Raw genomic sequence first — 23,853 nt, forward strand, 5'->3', positions numbered from 1 at the left:
GAAAGCAAATTAATTAGTTATGGTAAAGGTCATTATGCATGTGGACAGCAACAGAGACACTCATCCATATCAGGAGACCAAACTTGTAAAACTTAAGTTTGATGTAGGACTGGACACAATGGAAGCTAAGACCCAACAGGAGGCCAACGGACCCCTGTTGAGAGACATTCAACTAGTTCAAACCAGAACAGGTGGAGAGTAGGGAACTACCAATGTGGTGTGATAGTAAGAGTATAGGCTTTGGAGTTAGAGCTGTGTTTGAATTCTGGGTTTATCTCTTCCTGTGTGAACCTCAGTAAGCTACTAAGCCAAACCTTAGTTTATTTATCTGTAAAACAGGTAAAATTACCATAGATAAGATACTATAGATATATCTGTAGTATCTGGCCTAGTACTTGATACATAGCACTTACAACTCTATTCATTATCTACTACTCTAGCACCACACATCTTTCTTGAAGACTGTCCTCTTTAATTTTTTTTCTTCCTGATCTGTCATCAACAAATGGAAGGGTGATAAAATAAATGGATTAGGAAAAAAATTTTTTTCAGAGAAAGAGTAGGAGCCTGCCAGAGTTGGGCAGTAGAGGGGACAGAGGGAGAGGGTGAATGAGAATCCCAAGCAGGCTCCATATTCAGCATGGGGCCTGACGGAGGGCTTGATCCTATGATTTTGAGATCATGACCCTAGTGGAGAGTTGGATGCTTAACTGACTGAGCCACCCAGGCGCCCCAGGAAAAAAATTTTTAATGCAAAACGTATAGAGTTAGAAAAGGCTGAAATAGAGAACACTGGTTACTAAAGGTGGGAATGCAATCACTGTTAACTACTGTTAAAATATATATACAGCTCCATGTTCAGTAAATCCAGATTATAACTGTGGTTATGGGAGAGGAGCAAGCTATTGCAGACCATCTAGACATAGAACCAGTCAGTATTAGGATCAGCCAAAGCTGGACAATAGGTAGATTAAGCTCCATATCACCAGGTGAATTTGGCAGTTGGAACAGGATGGTTACATCAGGTAGGCAAGCTGACGTGAGAGTGAATCAACAGTCGGTATTAAACATTCAGCTTTGAAGATTTACTCATAACAGTTACGAAGAACTAAGTGGAAAATGTGGACCTCAGTGTCCAAGAAATTGAAGTACTAGATGGGAAACCACAGAAAGCACTTTAACATGGCAGAGGAAGGGGGAGGCAAGGGGAAGGAAGGGAGAGGAGAGGAGAGGAGAGGAAGGGGAGGGAGGGGAGGAAGGGGGGAGGGAGGGGAGGGAGGGGGGGGGGAGGGGAGGGACGGAGGGGGGAAGGGGGGAGGGGAAAAGAAGAAGGAAGAAGGCAGGCGTGGAGGGAATTAGTTGAGACTGTGAAGGGGAGAAAAAAAGAGATCTAAGAACAAGACTAGAGCTTAGTTTAGTTACCAGAAAGAGGTAAAAAGACATGGCTGGGACCCAGTAGTCATGTTGGCTTGATCCAGGACAGGCTTAGTCCCAAAATACCAAGTGGAGCTGAAACTCCCAAGAGGCTTCGGTGGAGAGATGGACCGTTAGAGAGCTTCAGCCACAGATCAGGGAGGTCATGGAGCAAGGAACCATACTGATAAATAAGAGTCTCTCCTCCTCTCCAGAGCCAAGTTTCTCCAAAGGGCAACTAAAACTAACTCCACCCTCTACCTCCTGTGTACTGGCCCCAGCTGTCCACAACAAGCTCACTCCTGAACCACTCTCCCCAGCCCATCTCAACTTCTATAACATTCCTCCTCTCCAGTTTTCTACTTCTCCAGATTCTTCTCTATCTTCTTCATGGAATTCCTCTTACAGATGCTCTTATTATCATGTTCATTCAATATGAGGGGTTTCTATAAATGTGAGTGATTTCCAGCTCTGACTTCTAGGTTCCTTACTTCTATTCCCTTCCGTGATATCATTCTTAACTTCCACATCACAAGGTCAGCCCAATCCCCCACCCCCACCCCAACTAGCTAGTCCAAACTGGCTGCTGAACTTCTCTACTAGGAAGACCTACAAGCACATGAAATTCAAATCCAAATTAAACTCATCATCTCATATCCTAAAACCTGTTCCTCCTCATCTATTTTCTCTGGCTTCCCCATTTGTTACTCAAACCCTAAACCGGCTAATCTGGACACACTGGTTAATTTCTCCATATCAAATTTATCACTAGCCACATCTCCATTCTCAATCTCTAATCCATCCTTCCCTCCCTCTACTTCTGCAACTGCTTCAGGACCTCATTTTGTCTTTCCTAGATGACAACAGCCATCTGTCCGTATTTAATCCAGTTTACTTCATTCCTTTACTCTGCTAATGCCATCAATTACTCTCCTGTCTCACCTCCTTTGATTGTCCCACAGTCTTTAGAGGACAGTAACAATAACTACATTAACAACATCAGGAACCAGCATTTATCGAGCACACACTCACAAGCATTGACCTAATTTAATCATCACAACATTTCTATGAAGTGAGTACAATTATTAGCTCCAATTTGCTGATGAGGCACCAGAGACTATGAGAGTTGTCCCCATGTCACAGAGCAGGTTAGGAGGAGGAAAAGCCAGGATCCAACCTAGAGCCATGCTCCTGACCACTGGACAGTAGTGCCCCACCTAAACTAGCCACAACAGAGCTAAGGAAGTTCTTCAGGACTCTATCCCTGCTGACCTTTGCAGGCACATCTTTCTGCAAGTTCCAGGTTAACTTTCCATCCCTCTAGTCACACCAGACCCACGTGCAGTACCCCAAACACATCTCTATGCTTGCATGTGTCACTGATGTCTCTCTGCTTGAAGACAGACACATCTGTTCTTCCTTACCTTCTTTACCAGGTTAACTTCCCTTCTCATCTTACAAAGCTCAGGCAGAGACATCTGCATGGGAATGCTCTCCACGGCTTGTCTCATTCATCTCTTCATCCACAGTACTTAGTGAATGAAGGTGATTTGTTATCAACACCATACAGCAAGCAGATGTTAGTAATCCATATTACAGAGGAAAAAATCTTCAAATGCACCTAATTCCTTATATGTACTCATTGCCATTAAAGTCCCTTCAAAGTATCTGAAAGCCCTATTTCTTAGTACATCAAATCCCTCTATGTTATTAAATAAAATTTTTCAGAACTGATTTTTCTATGCAGATAACTAGGTGACTGGCAGGTCATGACAAGTATCCCCCTGCACACTACATTCACTGGATAAAACACAGATTTTCTAACCCAAGTATGCTCTCAGTGCTATTCCACAAGTAAATTTTATTCTTAATTGCAAAAGCATTTCTTTGTGTGATACAAAACATCAAATATAGGGGAAAACCCACACTTTGAAAAGAGAGGTAAGGAAAAAAAGGGAAATTTAAAAAGAAAATTAGGGATGCTGAGTTATCAAAATATAATTCAAACTCAGAGCTTTATAATAAAAGGAAAACGTTCTTAACCTATCAATGGGTTGCTCCTCTGCATTACGTTTGGGTAGCCAGTATTTAGAGAAGTCATTAGAATACATTCATAGAAAGGTAAGAAGTAGGTTAGAAGAAAATGAGAAGAGAACAAATGCAGCCAGTCAGAAAAGGACAGCAAAATCAGAATTTATTTTCCCAAGTAAGAAAAATGATGATGTTACTTGAAAAAATTAGGAAAAGCCATTTGTACTCAAAGGACAACAGCAGTAAGGTAAGCTGTTTCACATCAATATCTGTGGAGCACAAATGGTATATAACAAATACAGTTTTACTCTGACACTGAAAAATCATCATTAAATATTCAATAAATTATGCCTGAGAAAATACTTCTTTTCTAAACTGCCTTCAGGCTCCAGCTCTTTGAAAGATGGGAAACTCTCCAAGTCAATGCCTCTTGGGTTTAGTTTCCTATTTCTGTAGCACTCATTTGAAGTAAGGTTGCAGCATGGAAAGACAGGTTTCGCTTAATCACTCTGATTAGAAAAACGTGTGCTAAGTTCCCAATAAAATCTTCTCTCTGGCTATAGGAATCTGAGATGGTTATATTCAGAGTGGGGGAAAAAAAGATATTTTTATAATTTCTTTATTCAGAAAAAGAGAAAATGTCTCAATCCAGAAAAAGTAGTCTGCTCATTAACGTGAAGGGCAGTAACTTTTTTAAAAGGTATTGATCCAAGTCACTTAAGACTTGACTTCCCTCAAGGTCACCTACTTAACCACTTGGACTCCTAACCCTTCAATGACAGTATCTGCAATTATTAATCAGTCAACAATAAGCGGTATACTCTAAAAAGACAAAAAGTCTTAACTAGTCCCTTCAGGCATTCCCTATTATCCTATTATAAAAACAGCCACAAAAAAGTTCCAATGATAGGAGCTATCCTACTTTGTTTTCCTTACAGAATTTCATAATGCTCTGCTAATTTAGAATATTTCTGTGAAGACTATGGAAATAACACAGCAAGAACATTTGATGATATACCAAAAGAACTGTCATATTGCTGGCAAGAAGTTGCATTTCCCTTTAAAACTCACAGTTAGGAACAAAGCATATCTATGTAGAATCAAGAAGAGCCAACTAAAGGGACACCTGGTTGGCTCAGTTGGTAGAGCATGTGATTCTTGATCTCAGGGTTGTAAGTTCGAGCCCTACACTGGGTGCAGATCTTACTTAAAAAATAACAACAACAAAAACTCTGAAAGAAGAGCCAAGCAAGACCATAAGAGAAACATGGCAGGAAACTCTTCATTTTGAACTGGAAGCAATTATTAATACTTTCATATTTTAAAAATTTTATTAAAATCATCATATTGTAGAATGGAGATTTTATTTAACATTTCAAAAGAAAACTCATGACTTTAGGCAATGTCAGGCTTGTAGAAAGCCTGCCTTGGCTTCTGTTCCCTCTCTACAAGTACATGAGCAGGTCTCATTGCTGACTTTTTACTTGAAAGTAAAAAACTATGTATCTGAACAAAGTTTGTTTTCAAGCAAATCCAATCATTCCACAAAACTCAAAAGAACTACAAACCAACCAATAATTTTTAAGCACTTACCAGGGCAATAATAAAAGCATGCCTATCTCCGCTTGTCTTGGGAACAGCTAAAAAAGAGGCTCTCAGAGCTCCAGGCTCTCCAGTCCAAAGGTCGACCAGGTATCTGGCCAGCTCCTCAACCCGGGACCAGGAAAACAAAGCCAGTCTCCCTCACTGCAAAATCGGCTCCCTGTCCCATTTCTGCAGTAGCAAACAACATTCTCCCAGATTTAAGAGCTGCAAAACCTGGAGTTGCTTTTAAATCCCCTCTCCCTCTTGCTTTCCCTATCTAGTTAGTCACTTTGCCCTACAGGCTTCACAGTATTTCTTGCATGCCAGATCTTCCTCTCAGTTATCCATACCTACAGAGAACTATCCGTACCCACGAGATAGTTCTTGACCCTAACTTCCCACTTGTCCCTCGACTAAGGCAACAGCCACCTAACTAATTCTGCTGGCCCCAGTTTCTCCCCACCACACACCCCAAGCATGCACACCACCACAAGGAGTTACTGTGGTATCTTCTCCTGTCCCACTTAAAGCCTGGGGCTTTTTCTATTTCTAGAACATTCTAAATACTGGTAATTGGTAACAATAACTTGGCTGTCCTAACCCTGGAGGGAGATCATGTGCTCTTCTAGATTACTGAGCTTTACAGATGTCTAAGACTTTATTCTTTTGGCAGTAAGTTTATTTCAATGCTTTTGAATATACCATAGCTTGTCCTGCCTTGTCAAAAGTCAAATAAACAGTGAATACTTTTTCTTGATGGTCTTGAGTCATCATTATTAAAGGATATGTAAGAGTATAATAAATGATATTCATAAAAATGTCCTCAGGGACTACTGAGGTCCCAAGCTGGCTGGCTCCCACTTTATGACTGCTACTTCCAAATTACGCCAAGTGCATTTACTAAAATTCTGCAGTATCTATTTGGGCTGCAGCAGAGAGGCCTTTTCTGCAGGCTACCTGGCTTACGGTTATGTTTACAACTGATAAAACTGCCTGATAACCAAACAGGTGAGGTGTACCTATATATAACTTCTTATTTATAAAGTCTTGCTTTTCCAAATTCTTTGGGAAAACTACGAAGGCGGTGACTCTGTATTATGCAATCTGTTTCCTGTTATTCCTAGCTACTGTTTTATCATCTTATAGCTCAAAAAAATCACTAGCCTCACACAGAATTTACTAAAAAAATTAGCTGAGAGATAAGTATACTTACACATAGGACTACAACCACAGTAAATGACATATGGAGGGTGTTAAGAAAAAAAGCCAGAGAATTTAAGTTGTTGCTATGAAAAGTATTGAAGGTTTGTATGTTTAGTTTTCTTGTATTTATAAATAGGTATGTGCATATGCATTAGATATAATTATAATTAACCTCAAGTGCAGCCTGGAACTACTTACCTTCATCAGTCAGAATTTCCGCAGCCACAGAAGAAGAAAGCTATGCTCCAAATGGGCATCAGGGATTGGAGGCATGAAAAGAACCGAAGGCAGACAGCAGGACCATGGTACCAAGACTAGACAACAGAGATGCAGAAGCCCTGACGCTAGGCTGGGGACCCTGACGAAAAGTGGAGGGTGTGGGCCCCTCCCAGTGAGGGGTTTTCCTGAGGCGTTCACCCTTCACGGCAGGAGCTCCTTCCGTATCTCACCTCTGCATAACACCTTTCTAAAACAGCCTAGAAATTCTGGTAAAAATACAGCATTTTATGAAATCTGAGGTGTACTTGTCTGTTCTTCAAAAACAAAGGCGCTGTTCTGCTTTTACTCCAAAACAGCTAAATGTAATATCTGATCGCTATATAGACATACACACACACACACACCCCTCTCATTTTTCAAGCTATGATTCTCTCTGGTCAGCAGAGAGAATGTGGAAATGTTCCTGTTTTGTTTCTGTGAAAACAAACAATCTTACATATATTAACTAAGGCTTAACGAAAGAAATTACACAGCATAGTTCAGACTCCTGAAGTATTTTTAGTGATTCTTCCTCTCCCACGTGCCCACGTGTATTCATCTGACATGGTATCAGAGCAGCCCTCCCTGTCTAGTTTATTGCTGTGACACAAGCCTTGATGTGGCTTTGTTTAATTTAGCTTTATGGGCTTCTCTGCCACAGCATCAACATCTCCAGTGATGGGAAATAAAGCCAGCCACCTCAATAGCTGGTTAAAGCTGCCTTCTTACCCCCTCCGTATTTGCTAACACCCAGCTAGAAGGGTCTGAAAGAACTGGCTCCCTTTGCACAATACAGAAACATAAAAATACAAATAGAAAAAAGGGAATATAAGATATAAGAAGCTTCTGCATATACTCAAATGTGCAAACAAAAGGAAAAAATAGCATATAAAATTTCAGATACTCAAACAAAATCATTCTTTAATGCATTGTGATTTTTCTGAGGTCCAAAATTCATAGTAGTTGTACTTCATGAATACATATAATCACTAATGACTACAAAAGTAAAGACCAAAAGGAAAAAGAGGGTGAGTGGCCCAGATATCCTGGAAGTTTCTACTTGCCTATATTCCATAAAGATAATTGGGATTAACCATATTTCAAAAATTGAGAGCAGTATCCGAAGAAAAGAAGAAGAAGAAGAAAAAGAAGAAGAAAGGAAGAAGAAAGAAGAAGAAAGAAAAAAGCCATCCTAAGTAAATCATCTTTTCTCTGGAATCCAGAATATCTTTTTCACATAAATCTGTCTGTTTTAGGTTTATCCATCCAGGATCAAAAACAGAAGCTGTGCCTTATCAACGGCTTGGTATGGTTATTTTAAACTCAAGATTGGTGTTTTTAAACACATAAGATATAACAAGCTTTAATTACAATTTATGGTGACACACAACAGTAGACTGAACAAGAACAGCCCTAGGTTAAGAAACAAAACAAAAAAGAAGCCCTACTTCTCCATCTCCATCTACTCTTAAGCTCACTTGAACCACATAAAATGATGCTCTGTTACAAACAGCATACAAAGGGGAAAGCTTTTACCTTTTGCCAGAAGGCACGATTCCAATATAAAGTGAGAAGGGGAGGGACTGATTTCACGTGAGGCTCACCATGTTGATTACGGAAGGATCACATACCCACTGTGGGTCTTGCCTAGTGCTAGCCCTCCATGACAGAAGTCATCTCTCCCTCTTCCCACTGTTTCAGTCCTTGCTTCCTACCTTAGCTTCCTGTACTCCCAGTATCCGGCTCATAAAGAAAAATAAAAGTGTGCCAAAGTACACAGCACCAGGACAATGAAAGATGATCCATCTTCCAGAGATACCACCCAGGGTTCTCGGTAACAACAGATTCAAAGGAAGGAATTTAAAGCAAAGGACCATAAAAGCTCCTCAAAGACGGGAGCCCTAAACAGAGAAAATGCTAGTGGCCTAACTTCTTCATGGGCAAGTTATTCAAAAATATCAAATAAACATAAAAGAGACCCGAAATGTTTATGACAGGAGGGTACTGAATGAATGTTGTGCGACTGAGGTCTGATACAACTAGATATATTGTTCGAAAGGCAGGCGACTAAAGAAACACTCTGAACAGAGAAAATGCTCTTAACCAATCTCCTCTTACCCCACCCAGCAGATTAACCACACGTCTGGATTCCTTCAACAGAACACATCAGTGAAGCCCATGGCACTATGAAGTCCCCACAGAATCACAGAACTTTTCTACCCCTACCTGCTGAGTGGTGGGTTCAAATCAAACCTGTAGTAACAATTGTATTTCTAATTACATTAACATTTATAATATCAGGAAAATAGGAATAAAAAAGAAAAGTTATTTTTATGAAAACTAAGTTCAATGCTTTGGAGAAACTCAATAAAGTGAATCAATTAATAAAGTACTAAAATATGTTTCTAAAGAAACTGTAAATAGTGGGGAGGCAGGACCTGATAAAAATCTAATTACCTGGTTCTGAGGCAAGAACTAAAATAGCAGTTTTGTTCCTGATTTAATTCCTGGAACTACCTGTCAGCCTGGGAATATTACTCTAGGAAATGTTCTTTGCTTTTCTCAGAGTCCTTTTTCAGAATGATGCTTTAGAGGTATCCTACATCTCCCCTGCCTCCATACAAAGTCTAGCATGAGGAAAGTACAAAAAAAAATTACCACAAAATACTTTATGCTCTGGGGCGCCTGGGTGGTGCAGTCATTTAAGTATCTGACTCTTGGTTTTGGCTCAGGTTGAGATCTCAGGGTCATGGAATCAAGCCCGGTGTTGGGCTCTGCACTCAGTGTGGAGTCTGCTTCGGACTCTCCTTCTTCCTCTCCCCCCATCAAAATAAATAAATAAATCTTTAAAAACATTGTATGATCTGCTTTAACCAACTTTCTCAATTAACTGACTAGATACTAGTCCAAGGCTTCATACTAAATAAACTTCACAAACCATACATAGGGATCAAGGCAAAAAAAAAAAAGGTTACTATCTGTTCAACACAACTGGCAACTGTGCGACTGTGTACAAATATCTCTGAGTTCTTGCTTTCATTTCTTCTGGGTATATACTCAGAAGTGGAAATTGCTCAATCATATGGTAATTTTATTTTTAATTTTTTGAATAACTGCCATATTGTTTTCCATAGCAACTGTACCATTTTACATTCCCATCAACATCACACATGGGTTCCAATTTATCCATATCCTTGTCAACACTTTTTTATAGTAGCCTTCCTAATGAGTGTGAAGTGATATCTCATTGTGTTTTGATTTGTGTTTCCTTAATGATTAGTGATGTTGAACATTTTTTTCATGTGTTATTGGCTATTTGTATATTTTCTTTGGGAAAATGTCTATTCAAGTTCTTTGCTCATTTTTCATCAAATTGTTTTCTTCACTAACTCTTTTAAAGCTTCCAGGTATCTCTCTCTTCCAGGTATCTCTTTCTCTCTCCAAGAGGTTAAGTGCAATAAACTATACAAAGGCTAGCCCAATGTACTTAAGCTTTCTTTCTGTTGCACTGGTACTTGTTTGCTTTCTCTCTTCCCTCTCTCATTCCTCAGTCTTTCTCTGTCCCTCTCAAATTGATGGTCTAATCTGAAACAGGAGCAGAAAGAGAAAAGACAGTGATAAAAGATATACTGAGAACACAGTAATCTTCCTCTAAGTATTTACCTACAGTTACCTATACATCATTATAGTTACTGATTAAGCATTTATTATGGGTCAGGCACTAAACTTTGAACTGAAAATCTTGAGATAATATTCAAGTCAAAGACTAACTTACCTAGTTCTCCAGATTCATGGCTCACCCCTCTTCCCCCATGCACTGCCTGCTTCCACCATGCCGAATGATGGCATGGTTTCCTCATCTCTGTAGTGTTAGTATACTTCCTTCTAACTCAGGCTCCAAATCCAGCGTGAAGGGTAACAATCCAGGTGAAAGACATGCCAAGTCTTGGCAAAACAGCAGAGTACAGGGGCAGCTGAGGGTCTTTGGAAAATTAGTTTTAAGTGAGGCTCTTTCTGACTGTAAAGAAGTTGGCCCCCTCACTTATATCATTTAAGCCTATATTACTGGCACTCTCCTCTCCTCAAGAGAATGTTACTTATCTATAAACAGTACTAAAATGTACAGTTTAGGTAGGTCAGTTCTGCCCAACACCACCTCTAGTAGCCACATTACTAAGTTAGAAACCAGTGTTATCTTCCTCTATCTCAGTCCCAAAATATTGCTTTGCATTTCTGCTTCTGTTCTAGCAAACAGAGCAACTGCTTCGCCCCCCTATAAACAGTACTCTCTTTTCCTGGGTGATACTAAATATAATTTGTAAATTATATAAGTAATTAAATGTTGAGAACAATATCATTTAAGGCAACAAAACAGGAACACAGTAGGAATCTTAACACTGCTTCAGATTTTGCACAAATTCTCTCTGTTCTTCTAATGATGGTTATAAAGTCTTAAATGGCTCTTTATCTACTGACTGACATCACCATTGGCAGGCACTGTGCTGTAATTGTTTTGGGGGAGAAGCACTGCACATCTTTGAGCTGCTATCACATGCATTCTCTACTCCCTCTCTACCATCCAAACACTGTATTTAATGAACAATATAAACAATACATCAATTAGAGTCCTTTAAAATTGAGAATAAAACAGAAAAACATACCAATTATCTGGTTTTCCATGTTTTCTAACAACATAATTTTGGAACTATGATTTATTTGCCTCGAGTTATAAATAATTACTTTTCAAATTATTCTCTCCTCCTCTAGCACTTATGTCATATTAATCTTTTTCCACAAATATCTATATATTTTCTGACTTCATGACTCATTTTGCCCTGAGCAGACCATGCCTCAATTTCTTGATTTATGGCAACTACGTCAAAAAAGAAGCCACAATTACAAAAATTTAAGAAAAAAAAAAAAAGATCCCTATAATCTTCTGTTGGTTTGTCAGTGAGAGTAGACTTGTGCTCTTTTCCAATTCACTGTGAAAAACTCAAATTAAGACCGAATGGGATGACAGGAAAGCCAGTGATGCACCACAGACTGAAGCAGGCTACATACCACTTGCAAACTAAATGAGTTTTTTTTGGTGATAGTTCCCTCATTTCTTCAGCACACAAATGTGTAGTGTTAGTAGTCTGAACTTGCACCACTCATTGAAAGGATCTGCTCTAGAACCAAGAGAACCCACAAGCTTCTCTCCCTTCTAAGGATGGGCACTTGTAGAAGAGGCCACAAAACCTGTGTTGTGACTTACAGCACACCAAATTCTATCACTTCATTCTAAGGCAGGGAATACTAAAAATTAGAATTCTGCTCCTGCTTTCTTTCTTATAACTAACCTTCAGGATGGGATTATTAATACTAGAAACTTTTGTTTCTCTCTGAGATGATTCCTCAGCAGTAGGTTTCTCAACCATGGCACTACTGACATTTGGGGTAGGTAATTCTTTCTTGATAGGCTTTATATTGAATATTGTAGGATATTTAGCTGTCTGATAATAGATCCCAGAAGCCATCTCCCTAGTGTAATAGCCAAAAAATGCTTCCAGATGTTGCTAAATGTCCCATAAGAGACAAAACTACCCAGAAGAAAACTACTGCTGTAGAGACATTGCACTGTCTCCTACTGTATACAGAATCTAAGATGAGGAAAGAGTAGTCAAAGAATGAAAATAACCTCAAGATTCTTGCCATTGTGTCACATTTTAAAGATTAAAATCCTTCAAGATCATGAGCCTGGCTCTGAAGTTGCTGGTGCAGCAGCTGCTGAGGCCCTGGCTGGCTGGCTGGCTTGCTGGCTGGCAGCAGGAGGCCCCTCCTTACTGTGGCCCACATTCTACTCATTCTCAGGCCCCTCTGGAACAACAGATCTAACCTAATTTGAGAAGTATGAGGTTCCTAAAAGACAAGTATCAATATTCCCTTTTTCTTATCCATTATGGACACTGTGTGCCTATCTATAGTCACTCATTTTACTCTGTATGGAAGACGATTTACTGTTACTAGGTATTCTAAAACATAAACCTGTAGCTGCTCTAAGGGAATAAAAATATGTGTCAAGCAGAAAGGGTAAAGAAAAGCTTTCTCCAAGGCTTCAAGTGTTCCCTTGATAATGGCGGTATTCATGGATCAGAAAAGATATTCATTTCCTAAGTGCAGTACAATAGCTTCTTGTTATGGTAACCATTACAATGTGGCATTTACCTAAAGGCTTGTGGGAAGTAGTACCTCAATCTAGTAACTATAGGTGACTCACTTTACCTTTATTTTATTTTGGACTGTGAAAACAAATATTCTAATTCATCAAGTTTAGCAGGAGTACATTGGTGGGTACCATTTCCAGACCATTCCCAACTTCTGGCAAGAATGACGTTTCATTGGTCCCCAGCCTATGTAAGAGATTCTCATAAACTTTCACCAAAGCTTATTTGCTTATGAGAGCTGAAATGAACCCAAACCATCCTAAGTGTTCAAAACATCTTAAAAGCAAATAAATTCATTTTACTCCAGCACAGATACCAAAAAGCAGACCACTGGAAGTACAGAAACCAAACAGCACTTTGCTCCAAAAATAAGTGATCTTAATCTGTCAAAAATTACTACACTGCTCTTTGCTATACCACCTTCAATAACACTAAAAGTCCTCATCCCTGTTTCTTTTCCTACTCTCAGCTGCATCTTACTTGGGAATAGATAATAAAATTAGTGAAGAAGACAAAAATCACATTGAAATTCTTATAAATTTCTTCATTTATAGATTCTTTGACATATACACATTTATAGTTTATACAAAAGATGGAATGCATGTAGCTGAATTCATTTAAATTAAATTAAATTTGTATATATGCATGCACTATAGTAAAACAGATTTAAGCAAGAATATATAAAAGGCAGGGAAAGACCTATGATGTATTATTCAATGCTTCATACTAAATCCTATCTTTTTAGGTGATAGTACTGTGTGCCAATCCTGAATTATCCTACTAATATTCAAATATACTAATTCAATCGAGCAAAACTACTACATCTTGTTCCATACACCTAACATCTATTTTTCATAATTCCATAAATGGTAGTCTGCATCTGATGCTTCTGCTCTCTCTCCGTGAGTTCTACTCAGTCCACTGCACTAGGCTTGCTGGGTGCTCACAAATGCAAGAAAAATCATGCTTAGGAGACAACTGCTCCGTCAGACTCATATATTTGCTGAACCCCCACCCCCAACCCAACTGAGCCAGATGAATATTGGTTCACTGAAAAAGGAAATAGGAAGCAAAGTGTTTGTGTAAATACGTAACGAAGACAAATCTCTTCTGTAGCTAAAAAGCATGAAATCATAAATATGGCTGAAAGTACATCATTACAATAGGCCTTCGGACAACAGAGAATTCAAGGCCACATCCAAAAACAGAATGTAAAACAACAATGAAGAGTCACTGAACCACCACCATTGCCACCAAGCATAATCTGTGATGGGACGAACTGACACTTTCTCACAAAACACTGTTAGAGGGCTAAAACAGCATCTTAGGGGATCTCCATTTCAATGAACAGAATTCACGGTTGCGAATTTCCCCAATACATTCTAAGCTAACTAGAATCTGGTGAATATAGGTACTTTTTAAGAGAACATATATATAGTAAATCAAATTTTTTTCCATTGGGCTCTATGTCTCATGGAATGTCTAATGTCATAAGAAAAGTGGCACTTAAAATGCACAAAGCTGTCCCTTAAATCTGACAAATTAAAATCATATACATATTGAAAGATGTATTTAAAGATCAGTTACTTTCATGACAAAAAAAAAAAATCATCCTATCCCAGGTAGGGGGTGGAGCTACACACCTCTAAATACACTGGTGTTTAGTTTATATTTCACATACAGCCAGAAAGAGGAGAATATCACCCTGGCACACAGTGAGGATTACAGTCAGAGAAACAGGCTGCAACAGGTCCACAGAGCAGGAAGGGCCTGATATGGGCACCACACACCAGGGATACAGAGCCAGGTTAGACAGGAGCAAGACGCAGCATTTCCAAACAAGAGAGGTGGGATCTATGCAAACATTAGTAGACAGCTAAATGTCTACTGCCCACAGCTAGGCTCCCACAAGCAGGTTGGGTGAGCAACACACATGAAAACAGGACAGGAACAGTTCTCTAAAAGTAACAAACACTGTTCCCAACTACATGGGAGTTACAATCATTTATACTGACATGTAACCTTTTATGAAACCACCAAATTACTGAGTACCTGGGAAGTATTTTATACACCTTATCTAATTTAATTAACTCTTCATGAAAATCCTATAAGGCAGATATCATCAACCCTATTTTAGAAATTAGAGAACTAAGATTCAGAAAAGTGACATAATTTTCACAAATTTAAATAGCCAATAAGTGGTAGAGATACTTTTTTTTTTTTAAGATTTTATTTATTTATTCATGAGAGACACACAGAGAGAAAGAGGCAGAGAGACACAGGCAGAGAGGAGAAGCAGGCTCCATGCAGGGAAGCCCGATGTGGGACTCCATCCCAGAACTCCAGGATCACACCCTGGGCTAAAGGCAGTGCCAAACCGCTGAGCCACCTGGTCTGCCCAATAATTTCTGAGCCAAAGTATTTGATTGTAAAGACAGTGTTGTCACATTGAGGAGAGTAAATTGCCCATCACCTCTAAATGCATGTTTTCTCATTTAAACGCACACTCCAAAAGGTTAAGTTACCAATAGCAGTGTCCTATTGTTAAGGGTTCCAGCTCCATTTAATCATTTATTACAATATCACACTCACTAGGAGACTGGAAAGGATAAGTGATATCAGATAATACCAGGGAATCAAGGACCACAGGTGAAGACAGAAAGGTAAGGGGCCTGGTGCTGTTGAGATACCTCACTATACAGTAAGGAGGAACCTGGATTCCTCCGCATGGAGATGTCACAGTGAGTGCAAAGGAAGAACTTGACAAGCTACCGCAAAGGTTTTCAAAGTGTGAGTCCTCACCAGCAGCATTAGCATGACTCAGGAACTTGTCAGAAACGCCAAGTCCTCAGTCTTCATCTCAGCCCTACTGAGACAGTAATTCGGGGATAGGGCAGCAATCTCTATTTAACAAATCCTAGAGCCAATTTTGACGCTCATGCTAAAGTTTGAGGACTAGTGAACTAAAGAATATAGGACATACAGTATTCTACAGTATTTCTGAAAACTATTATGTATCTAATGTCAATGATGAATTATATGAACTTTAAATAAAACTTACGCACTGAAGTAGGACACATTATGCCAAATTATAAAATTCTTAAATGATTTCCAAAGAAGAACAAGATTGGGATCCTTTAAACAGTGATAAGGCCAAAAGTAGTATCCTAAAGACAAACCTTTATCATACACTTAAACACTGTCACTTTTATTTTTTTTTCTTTTATTTTTTAATAAATTAATTTTTATTGGTGTTCAATTTACCAACATACAGAATAACACCCAGTGCTCATCCCGTCAAGTGTACCCCTCAGTGCCCATCACCCATTCACCCCCACCCCCCACCCTCCTCCCCCTCCACCACCCCTAGTTCATTTCCCAGAGTTAGAAGTCTTTATGTTCTGTCTCCCTTTCTGATATTTCTCACACATTTCTTCTCCCTTCCCTTATATTCCCTTTCACTATTATTCATATTCCCCAAATGAATGAGAACATACACTGTTTGTCCTTCTCCGGTTACTGTGGCCAAGTTCAAAAAGGGTGTTGCCTGAGTTCTCCTCTGGGATTTTGATGGAATCTTGTCTCACATTTAGATCTTTCATCTATTTTGAGTTTATCTTTGTGTATGGTGCAAGAGTGGTCCAGTTTCATTCTTCTGCATGTGGATGTCCAATTTTCCCAGCACCATTTATTGAAGAGACTGTCTTTCTTCCAGTGGATCGTCTTTCCTCCTTTATCGTATATTAGTTGAGCATAAAGTTCAGGGTCCACTTCTGGGTTCTCTGTTCTGTTCCATTGATCTATGTGTCTGTTTTTGTGCCAGTACCACACTGTCTTGATGAACACAGCTTTGTAGTACAACCTGAAATCTGGCATTGTGATGCCCCCAGATATGGTTTTCTTTTTTTAAAATTCCCCTGGCTGTTTGGGGTCTTTTCTGATTCCACACAAATCTTAAAATAATTTGTTCTAAGTCTCTGAAGAAAGTCCATGGTATTTTGATAGGGATTGCATTATACGTGTAAATTGCCCTGGGTAACATTGACATTTTCACAATATTAATTCTGCCAATCCATGAGCATGGAATATTTTTCCATCTCTTTGTGTCTTCCTCAATTTCTTTCAGAAGTGTTCTGTAGTTTTTAGGGTATATTTTGAGAACCATTTGAATGGTAAATGGTTCTCCAACCTTTTATTTTCAGGTTGTAGGTGTCCTTCTGTCTAAAAAGAGTCTCTTGTAGACAGCAAATAGATGGGTCCTGTTTTTTTATCCAGTCTGAAACTCTGCGCCTTTTGATGGGGTCATTAAGTCCATTCACGTTCAGAGTTACTTGAACTTCTTCTTAAAGGGGAGTTTTAAGAATCCCCCTTAAAATTTCTTGCAGAGCTGGTTTGGAGGTCACATATTCTTTCAGTTCCTGCCTGTCTTGGAAGCTCTTTATCTCTCCTTCCATTTTGAATGAGAGCCTTGCTGGATAAAGTATTCTTGGTTGCATGTTCTTCTCATTTAGGACCCTGAATATATCCTGCCAGCCCTTTCTGGCCTGCCAGGTCTCTGTGGAGAGGTCTGCTGTTACCCTAATATTCCTCCCCATGAAAGTCAGGGACTTCTTGTCTCTTGCTGCTTTAAGGATCTTCTCTTTATCTTTGGAATTTGCAAGCTTCACTATTAGATGTCGAGGTGTTGAACGGTTTTTATTGATTTTAGGGGGGGATCTCTCTATTTCCTGGATCTGAATGCCTGTTTCCCTTCCCAGATTGGGAAAGTTTTCAGCTAGGATTTGTTCAAATACATATTCTGGCCCTCTGTCCCTTTCGGCGCCCTCGGGAACCCCAATTAAACGTAGGTTTTTCTTCCTCAGACTGTCATTTATTTGCCTTAATCTGTCTTCATGGTCCCTTAATTGATTGTCTCTTTTTTCCTCAGTTTCCCTCTTTGCCATTAACTTGTCTTCTATGTCACTCACTCGTTCTTCCACCTCGTTAACCCTCGTCGTTAGGACTTCTAGTTTGGATTGCATCTCATTCAATTGATTTTTAATTTCTGCCTGATTGGATCTAAATTCTGCAGTCATGAAGTCTCGTGAGGCCTTAATGCTTTTTTCTAGAGCCACCAGTAGCTGTAGAATAGTGCTTCTGAATTGGCTTTCTGACATTGAAGTGTAATCCAGATTTTGTAACTCTGTGGGAGAGAGGGCTGTTTCTGATTCTTTCTTTTGAGGTGAGGTTTTCCTTCTAGTCATTTTGCTCAGTGCAGAGTGGCCAAAAACAAGTTGTATTGGAACACGGGGGAGTATCACTGGTCCGTCCAGCTGGTCTTCTGGGGGAGGGGCCTGCTGCGCTGATTTTCAGGTGTTAGCACTTGGGGGAGCTGCTCTGCCCCTGCCTGCTGCAGGGCTCAGCGGGGGTTGTTTACCCCGTGGGGCCCCAGGAGGAACAGCAGCAGTTGCTATGGCAACTCTGGAAGCCTGGATTCAGCCTCCGCAGGAACTAGGGGCTCGGGGCTCTCGGTTCTCCGTCCGCAGGGCCTGGAGGCTCCGGGGCGGGGCCGCTGATCTGCTCAGCTCGGGGCAGGAGCGTCCTTGCTGTCCTGGGCCCTCCCGGCCTCTGCCTGTCCCGGGGGAGGCCGGATCCTGGGCTGTGTCCCGGCGCCCTGTGCTCCGGGGCCTGCGCTGTTGGATTCGCGCTCCCGCCCCGCAGCCCCCTCCGCGGAGCCGCCGCCCGAGCCCCTCCGAGCTGCTCCGGTCGGTCCCGCCGTGCGCGCTGCAGCCCTTAGGGAGCTCGGAGCACTCCCCTGCGCTCGCAGGTGTCTGTTAGTGTCCCAGGGAGCCCGAGGGCATCCCCGCCCTCCTGGGTCCTGCTCCACCTCCCTGCGAGCCCCTTTCCGCCCGCCCGGGAAGGTTGGTGCAGCTCCTGCTCCTCCGGGACGGGGCTCTCCTGTCCTGGGGACACTCGCCCCGGCCTCAGCCCGGCTCCTCGCGGGGCCCCTCCCCCTCCGAGGCCTTTTGTTTCTTTATTTCTCTTTCCCCGTCTTCCTACCTTGATAGAAGCGCGAACTCTTCTCACTGCAGCATTCCAGCTGGTCTCTCTTTACATCTCAGGCCGAATTCGTAAATTTTCAGGATGGTTTGAAGGTTATCTAGGTAATTTGGTGGGGACAGGTGATTTGGGGACCCTGCTCTTCCGCCATCTTGCCCCTCCCTCCCACTGTCACTTTTAAAATCAATACCTCCAATAAAATCAATACCTCCAATAAATACAATATAGTATTTCTCAGCATAGCTGCTGCCAAAAAAGTGAAATAAACTAGAGCACTTCTGAATATTTCAGAGGTTTTAATGTCCTGCTAATTAAACAAATTTGGCTTTCCATTCTTGCAAAAGTTTAATGATATCTAGACAACTATCATATATATCACACATCCATGCAAGTGAAAGAATAACTGATCCATACCTGGAATTACATAATTATACACTGTTTAAAAAAAAAAAAAGTCCTTCCTCTTTAAGCAAGCTCTACATTCAATGTGGGGTTTGAAAAAAAATTTTTTTTAATTATTTATTTATGATAGTCACAGAGAGAGAGAGAGAGGCAGAGACAAGGCAGAGACATAGGCAGAGGGAGAAGCAGGCTCCATGCACCGGGAGCCTGACGTGGGATTCGATCCCGGGTCTCCAGGATTGCGCCCTGGGCCAAAGGCAGGCGCCAAACCGCTGCGCCACCCAGGGATGTGGGGTTTGAACTCACGACCCCGAGATCAAGAGTCTCATGCTTTACCGGCTAAGCCAGCCAGGCGCCCCAAAAGAGAACAAACATTTAAGATCATTTCATTCAACCCTATTATTTTATAAATTAGAGAACTGAGAACCTAAAGACTCATATGGAGAATTGGCTACTGGCAGAACTAAAACCAGAGCCTGGGCCTCCTGACCTCCACTCCAGAATCCTCCCAATCCACCACCCTGCCTCAGACGTGATTTAATTTAATAAAAAAACAGGGCACATGATTTAATGACGTTTTAGAAATTTCCAAAATGCCTCTAGAATATAAACTTAAAATTTTGAAAAAAGGAAATTATTCAGCTATCTCTTTTAAAGAACTGATAGAAATCATGACCTGACAAATTGAATAAAAGATAGGATCTTGTATCTGCATACCAGCCCCAGCCACAAGAGACAGGATCTGCTTCTAACCATAATTGAATTCTGTACTATGTAATGAAAAGATGAATCAATTATCAAGTAATTTAAACAGACACTCATATGAACTAGGCACATATTGTTTTTAACTTGTCACTTTACTTCCATGAGGATAATTATAAGGAACATTCATCTCTCCGAATGCTTACAAAGTACCCACTATGTGTTTCCATGCATAGGGATACATAGGAACCAAACAGAAAGGCACAGACTCTTTAAATAATTAGTGACCAATGACAGGGACGGCAATGAGTACTATGAAGACAATAAAAATAGTGTAATCGAATAGAGTGACTGGGGAGAAACACTGGCAAGGACCTCTCTGAGGAGATGACATTTGATCTCAGAACTGACAAAGGCATCCAAAGGTCTGGAGGAAGAGGATTACAGGCAGAGGTGACTGCAAGTACAAAGGCCGAAGGAGGGAATGAACTTGAATACTCAGAGGGCAGAGCTGCTGAAGCCAGGCTAATAAGGAGAAGAGGGACAGGAGCTTGGGAGGCCTGAAAGGGTGTTTGCATTTCATTCTAAATGCAATGGGAAACCCTTGGAAGGGTTTTAATAGGAGCACAACAGGATCAGATTACTTACTGAATACAACAGAATCATTACAAATTCCAAAGGCGCTTTTTGAGTTTACCACCCCACCCCACCCCACTCCCCCACCCCCACAACTCACACTCCGGTAGGTAAAGATGTACGAGCCCACAGCTAACCTCATGGGACCATGGGAGGCAGAAGGTTGAATTTAAAATATTTCCAAAGTATAATTTGAGCAAACATATTAAGGAATGACTTGAAATCTATACCATATCATCAAGCTGCAAACATTAAAATCAATACACTAACACACAGTTGCTCTCTGTTACTCTCTAGGTCAAATGACTCTATCTCCCAGATACTCTGTGTGAGATCTAGATTAGCAGTCATAAAACAGTTTTACGAGATGCCTGTTAGAAGGCTAATGCTACCTACATCAAAAAATAAATCATCCAAAGAACAAACTCAATTTGAACACATGCTTCTACATTTCTAAAAATATGTAATCTTGCTGCTTAGAAACCTGTCTCAAACCTAAACAGCAAGGCCCTGATAGAACAGCCATGGTATAAAACATGTCAAAGAAAATTCAGAATAATGATCAGTGATGCTCTTATCATTCTCTTCAACACATCTCCTACTGCCAATGCAACAAAAGTTACTTCCTAATTAAACTGAAGGCTATATTTAGTCTTCCAGATTATTCTCTTTAAATAAATTCTCTTGATTTCGGCTCAGATATGACCTCAGGGTCCTGGAACCTAGCCCTGCATCCTCCATGCTCAGCACGGGAGTCTCCTTGAGATTCTCTCCCTCTCCTTCTACCCCTCCCCCTGCTCACACTCTTTCATTCTAAAATAAATAAATAAATCTTAAAAAAAAAAATTAGGCCTGGGGCACCTGGGTGGCTCAGTGGTTGAGCATCTCCCTTTGGCTCAGGTCATGATCCCAGGATCCTGGGATTGATTTCCGCATCTCCCTCTGCCTATGTCTCTGCCTCTCTCTCATGAATAAATAAATAAAATCTAAAAAAAAAAAAAATTAGGCCCTCAGGGCACCTGGGTGGCTCAGTGAGTTAAACCTCTGCCTTCAGCTCAGGTCATGATCTCAGGGTCCTGGGATGGAGCCCTTCATCAGGCTCCCTGCTCAGTGGGGAGTCTGCTTCTCCCTGGGCTCCTCCACCCATTTGTGCTCTCTCTCAAATAAACAAAACCTTAAAAAAAAAAATTAGGCCCTCTACATATAAAACTAAAAGATTTTTTAAAAATATAGCATCCAAAGGGGATCCCTGGATGGCTCAGCGGTTTGGCGCCTGCCTTTGGCCCGGGGTGTGGTCCTGGAGTCCCAGGACTGGGTCCCAAGTCAGGCTCCCAGCGTGGAGCCTGCTTCTCCCTCTGCCTGTGTCTCTGCTTCTCTCTCTCTCTCTCTCTCTCTCTCTCTCTCTCTCTCTGTGTGTGTGTGTCTCTCATGAATAAATAAATAAAATCTTTTAAAAAATAAATAAAAATAAAAATATATAGCATCCAAAAATTATTGGCTGCCTAGTTTTCTCAAGTCAATGATTTCCATTACTACTATTTTAATTCCTAAAGGTAAAACAAACAAACCAAAAAACCCCACACAAAACCCAAAAAAAAAAACAAAAGAAAAAGACAGGCACAAAAACTTCCTATGTCACAATGGTCTGTGTTAGGAACTAGTAAAAATATTAAAAGCAATGCATTAAAAAGGGTCCAGGTTAGAGGCACTTAGGTGGCCCAGTCAGTTAAGTGTCCAACTCTTGATCTCAGCTCTGGCCTTGATCTGAGGGTCGTGAGTTCAAGCTTCACGTTGGGCTTGCCTACTTAAAAAAGAAAATTAAATAAAAAATCTAAAAGGAGTTCAGGCTAGGGATCCCTGGGTGGCACAGCGGTTTAGCGCCTGCCTTTGGCCCAGGGCGCGATCCTGGAGGCCCAGGATCGAATCCCACGTCGGGCTCCCAGTGCATGGAGCCTGCTTCTCACTCTGCCTGTGTCTCTGCCTCTCTCTCTCTCTCTGTGTGTGACTATCATAAATAAATAAAAATTTTAAAAAAAAGATAATATTAAAAAAAAAAAAAAGGGGGATCCCTGGGTGGCGCAGCGGTTTGGCGCTTGCCTTTGGCCCAGGGCGCGATCCTGGAGACCCGGGATCGAATCCCACGTCAGGCTCCCGGTGCTTGGAGCCTGCTTCTCCCTCTGCCTGTGTCTCTGCCTCTCTCTCTCTCTCTCACTGTGTGACTATCATAAATAAATAAAAAAAAAAAAATTAAAAAAAAATTAAAAAAAAAAAAAAAGGAGTTCAGGCTAATAAAAGAAATAATGACAACAGAATGTTGTCATGCCTAAGTCCTCCAAGTTTGCGATCACTCCTTTACATAGAAAACTGGCTGATTTTTTCTCTTTCCCCAAGCTACATTCTATAAAATGGACATTCCATCAGAAGCTATCACCTAGACTTAGGCAATTTTGAGGAAATGGAAAGTTACTGTGGGAGTTATTTCTCCAGGGAGTACCATGAACAGAGTGAGGTTTAGAATGACTTGTGGCATTACAGAAATGGACTGGAGAAGGAAGACGCCATGCATAAGGCATCGATGAGAAAAATATTCCAGTGTGAAGTTCAAAGACAATGAAGAATGAAGGCTTGAAAACAGACAAAAAAAGTTTAAAAGAGTCCTTACTTTAGGAGAAAAAAAAATCCTTTCAGAAGAATAAATTTACAACACATGATATCCAATTATGGGAGCTGAAGGCCATAAGAACAAAAACTGAGGTTTCCCAGAGAAGAAGGAATTCAGCCTCAAGACTGTACTATAGAAACCCTGCCTCATACAGATTTTGGACTCAAGACTATAACACCAATTCCTGTCTGAATTTCCAGACTGCTGGCCTGCCTCATACTCATACACTTCACACTCAAGACTGTAACATCAACTCTTCCGTTAGTTTCCAGGCTGCTGGACTGCTCTGAATATTTTGGACTTGTGAGCCCTTACAGTCATGTGAGCCAATCCCTAAAATAAATCTTTTTATGTATCTATAGATATATATAGCATCTATACCTATATATCAATCCTATTAGTTCTCTTTCTCAGTGAACTCTGATAGATATGAATCCATTTATACAAAATTATAGAAAATGAAAACTAATTTATAGTTACTGAAGTCGATCATTAGTTCCCTAAGGCCAAGGATACAGGAAGGATGAATTGATTGCAAAGTGGCACAAGAAAACTTTTTAGGCTGTTGGCAGTATTTTATATCTTGACTAGGGTGGTGGTTTTGCAGGTGTACAGATGTCAAAATTGATCAAATTATATACTTCAAATGGGTATAGTTTACCATATATAAATCATACTACAGTAAATTACCTACCATGGGCAACTGGATGAATA

General features: G+C 40.6%; 1 protein-coding gene and 1 non-coding gene across 2 annotated transcripts in view; one reads left to right on the forward strand and one right to left on the reverse strand.

Annotated features, from left to right (window-relative positions):
• The window catches only part of LOC129514564 (PH domain leucine-rich repeat-containing protein phosphatase 1-like), a 209,175-nt gene that overhangs the window by 132,255 nt on the left and 53,067 nt on the right, over positions 1-23,853 (reverse strand). The gene's annotated exons all lie outside the window — the stretch shown is intronic.
• On the forward strand, positions 4,569-4,641 carry TRNAK-CUU (transfer RNA lysine (anticodon CUU)). The gene has a single exon. It is a non-coding gene; the product is annotated as a tRNA-Lys (tRNA).

The sequence above is a fragment of the Nyctereutes procyonoides genome, unplaced genomic scaffold (genome assembly GCF_905146905.1).
Source record: "Nyctereutes procyonoides isolate TBG_1078 unplaced genomic scaffold, NYPRO_anot_genome, whole genome shotgun sequence".
Lineage (NCBI taxonomy): Eukaryota > Metazoa > Chordata > Mammalia > Carnivora > Canidae > Nyctereutes > Nyctereutes procyonoides.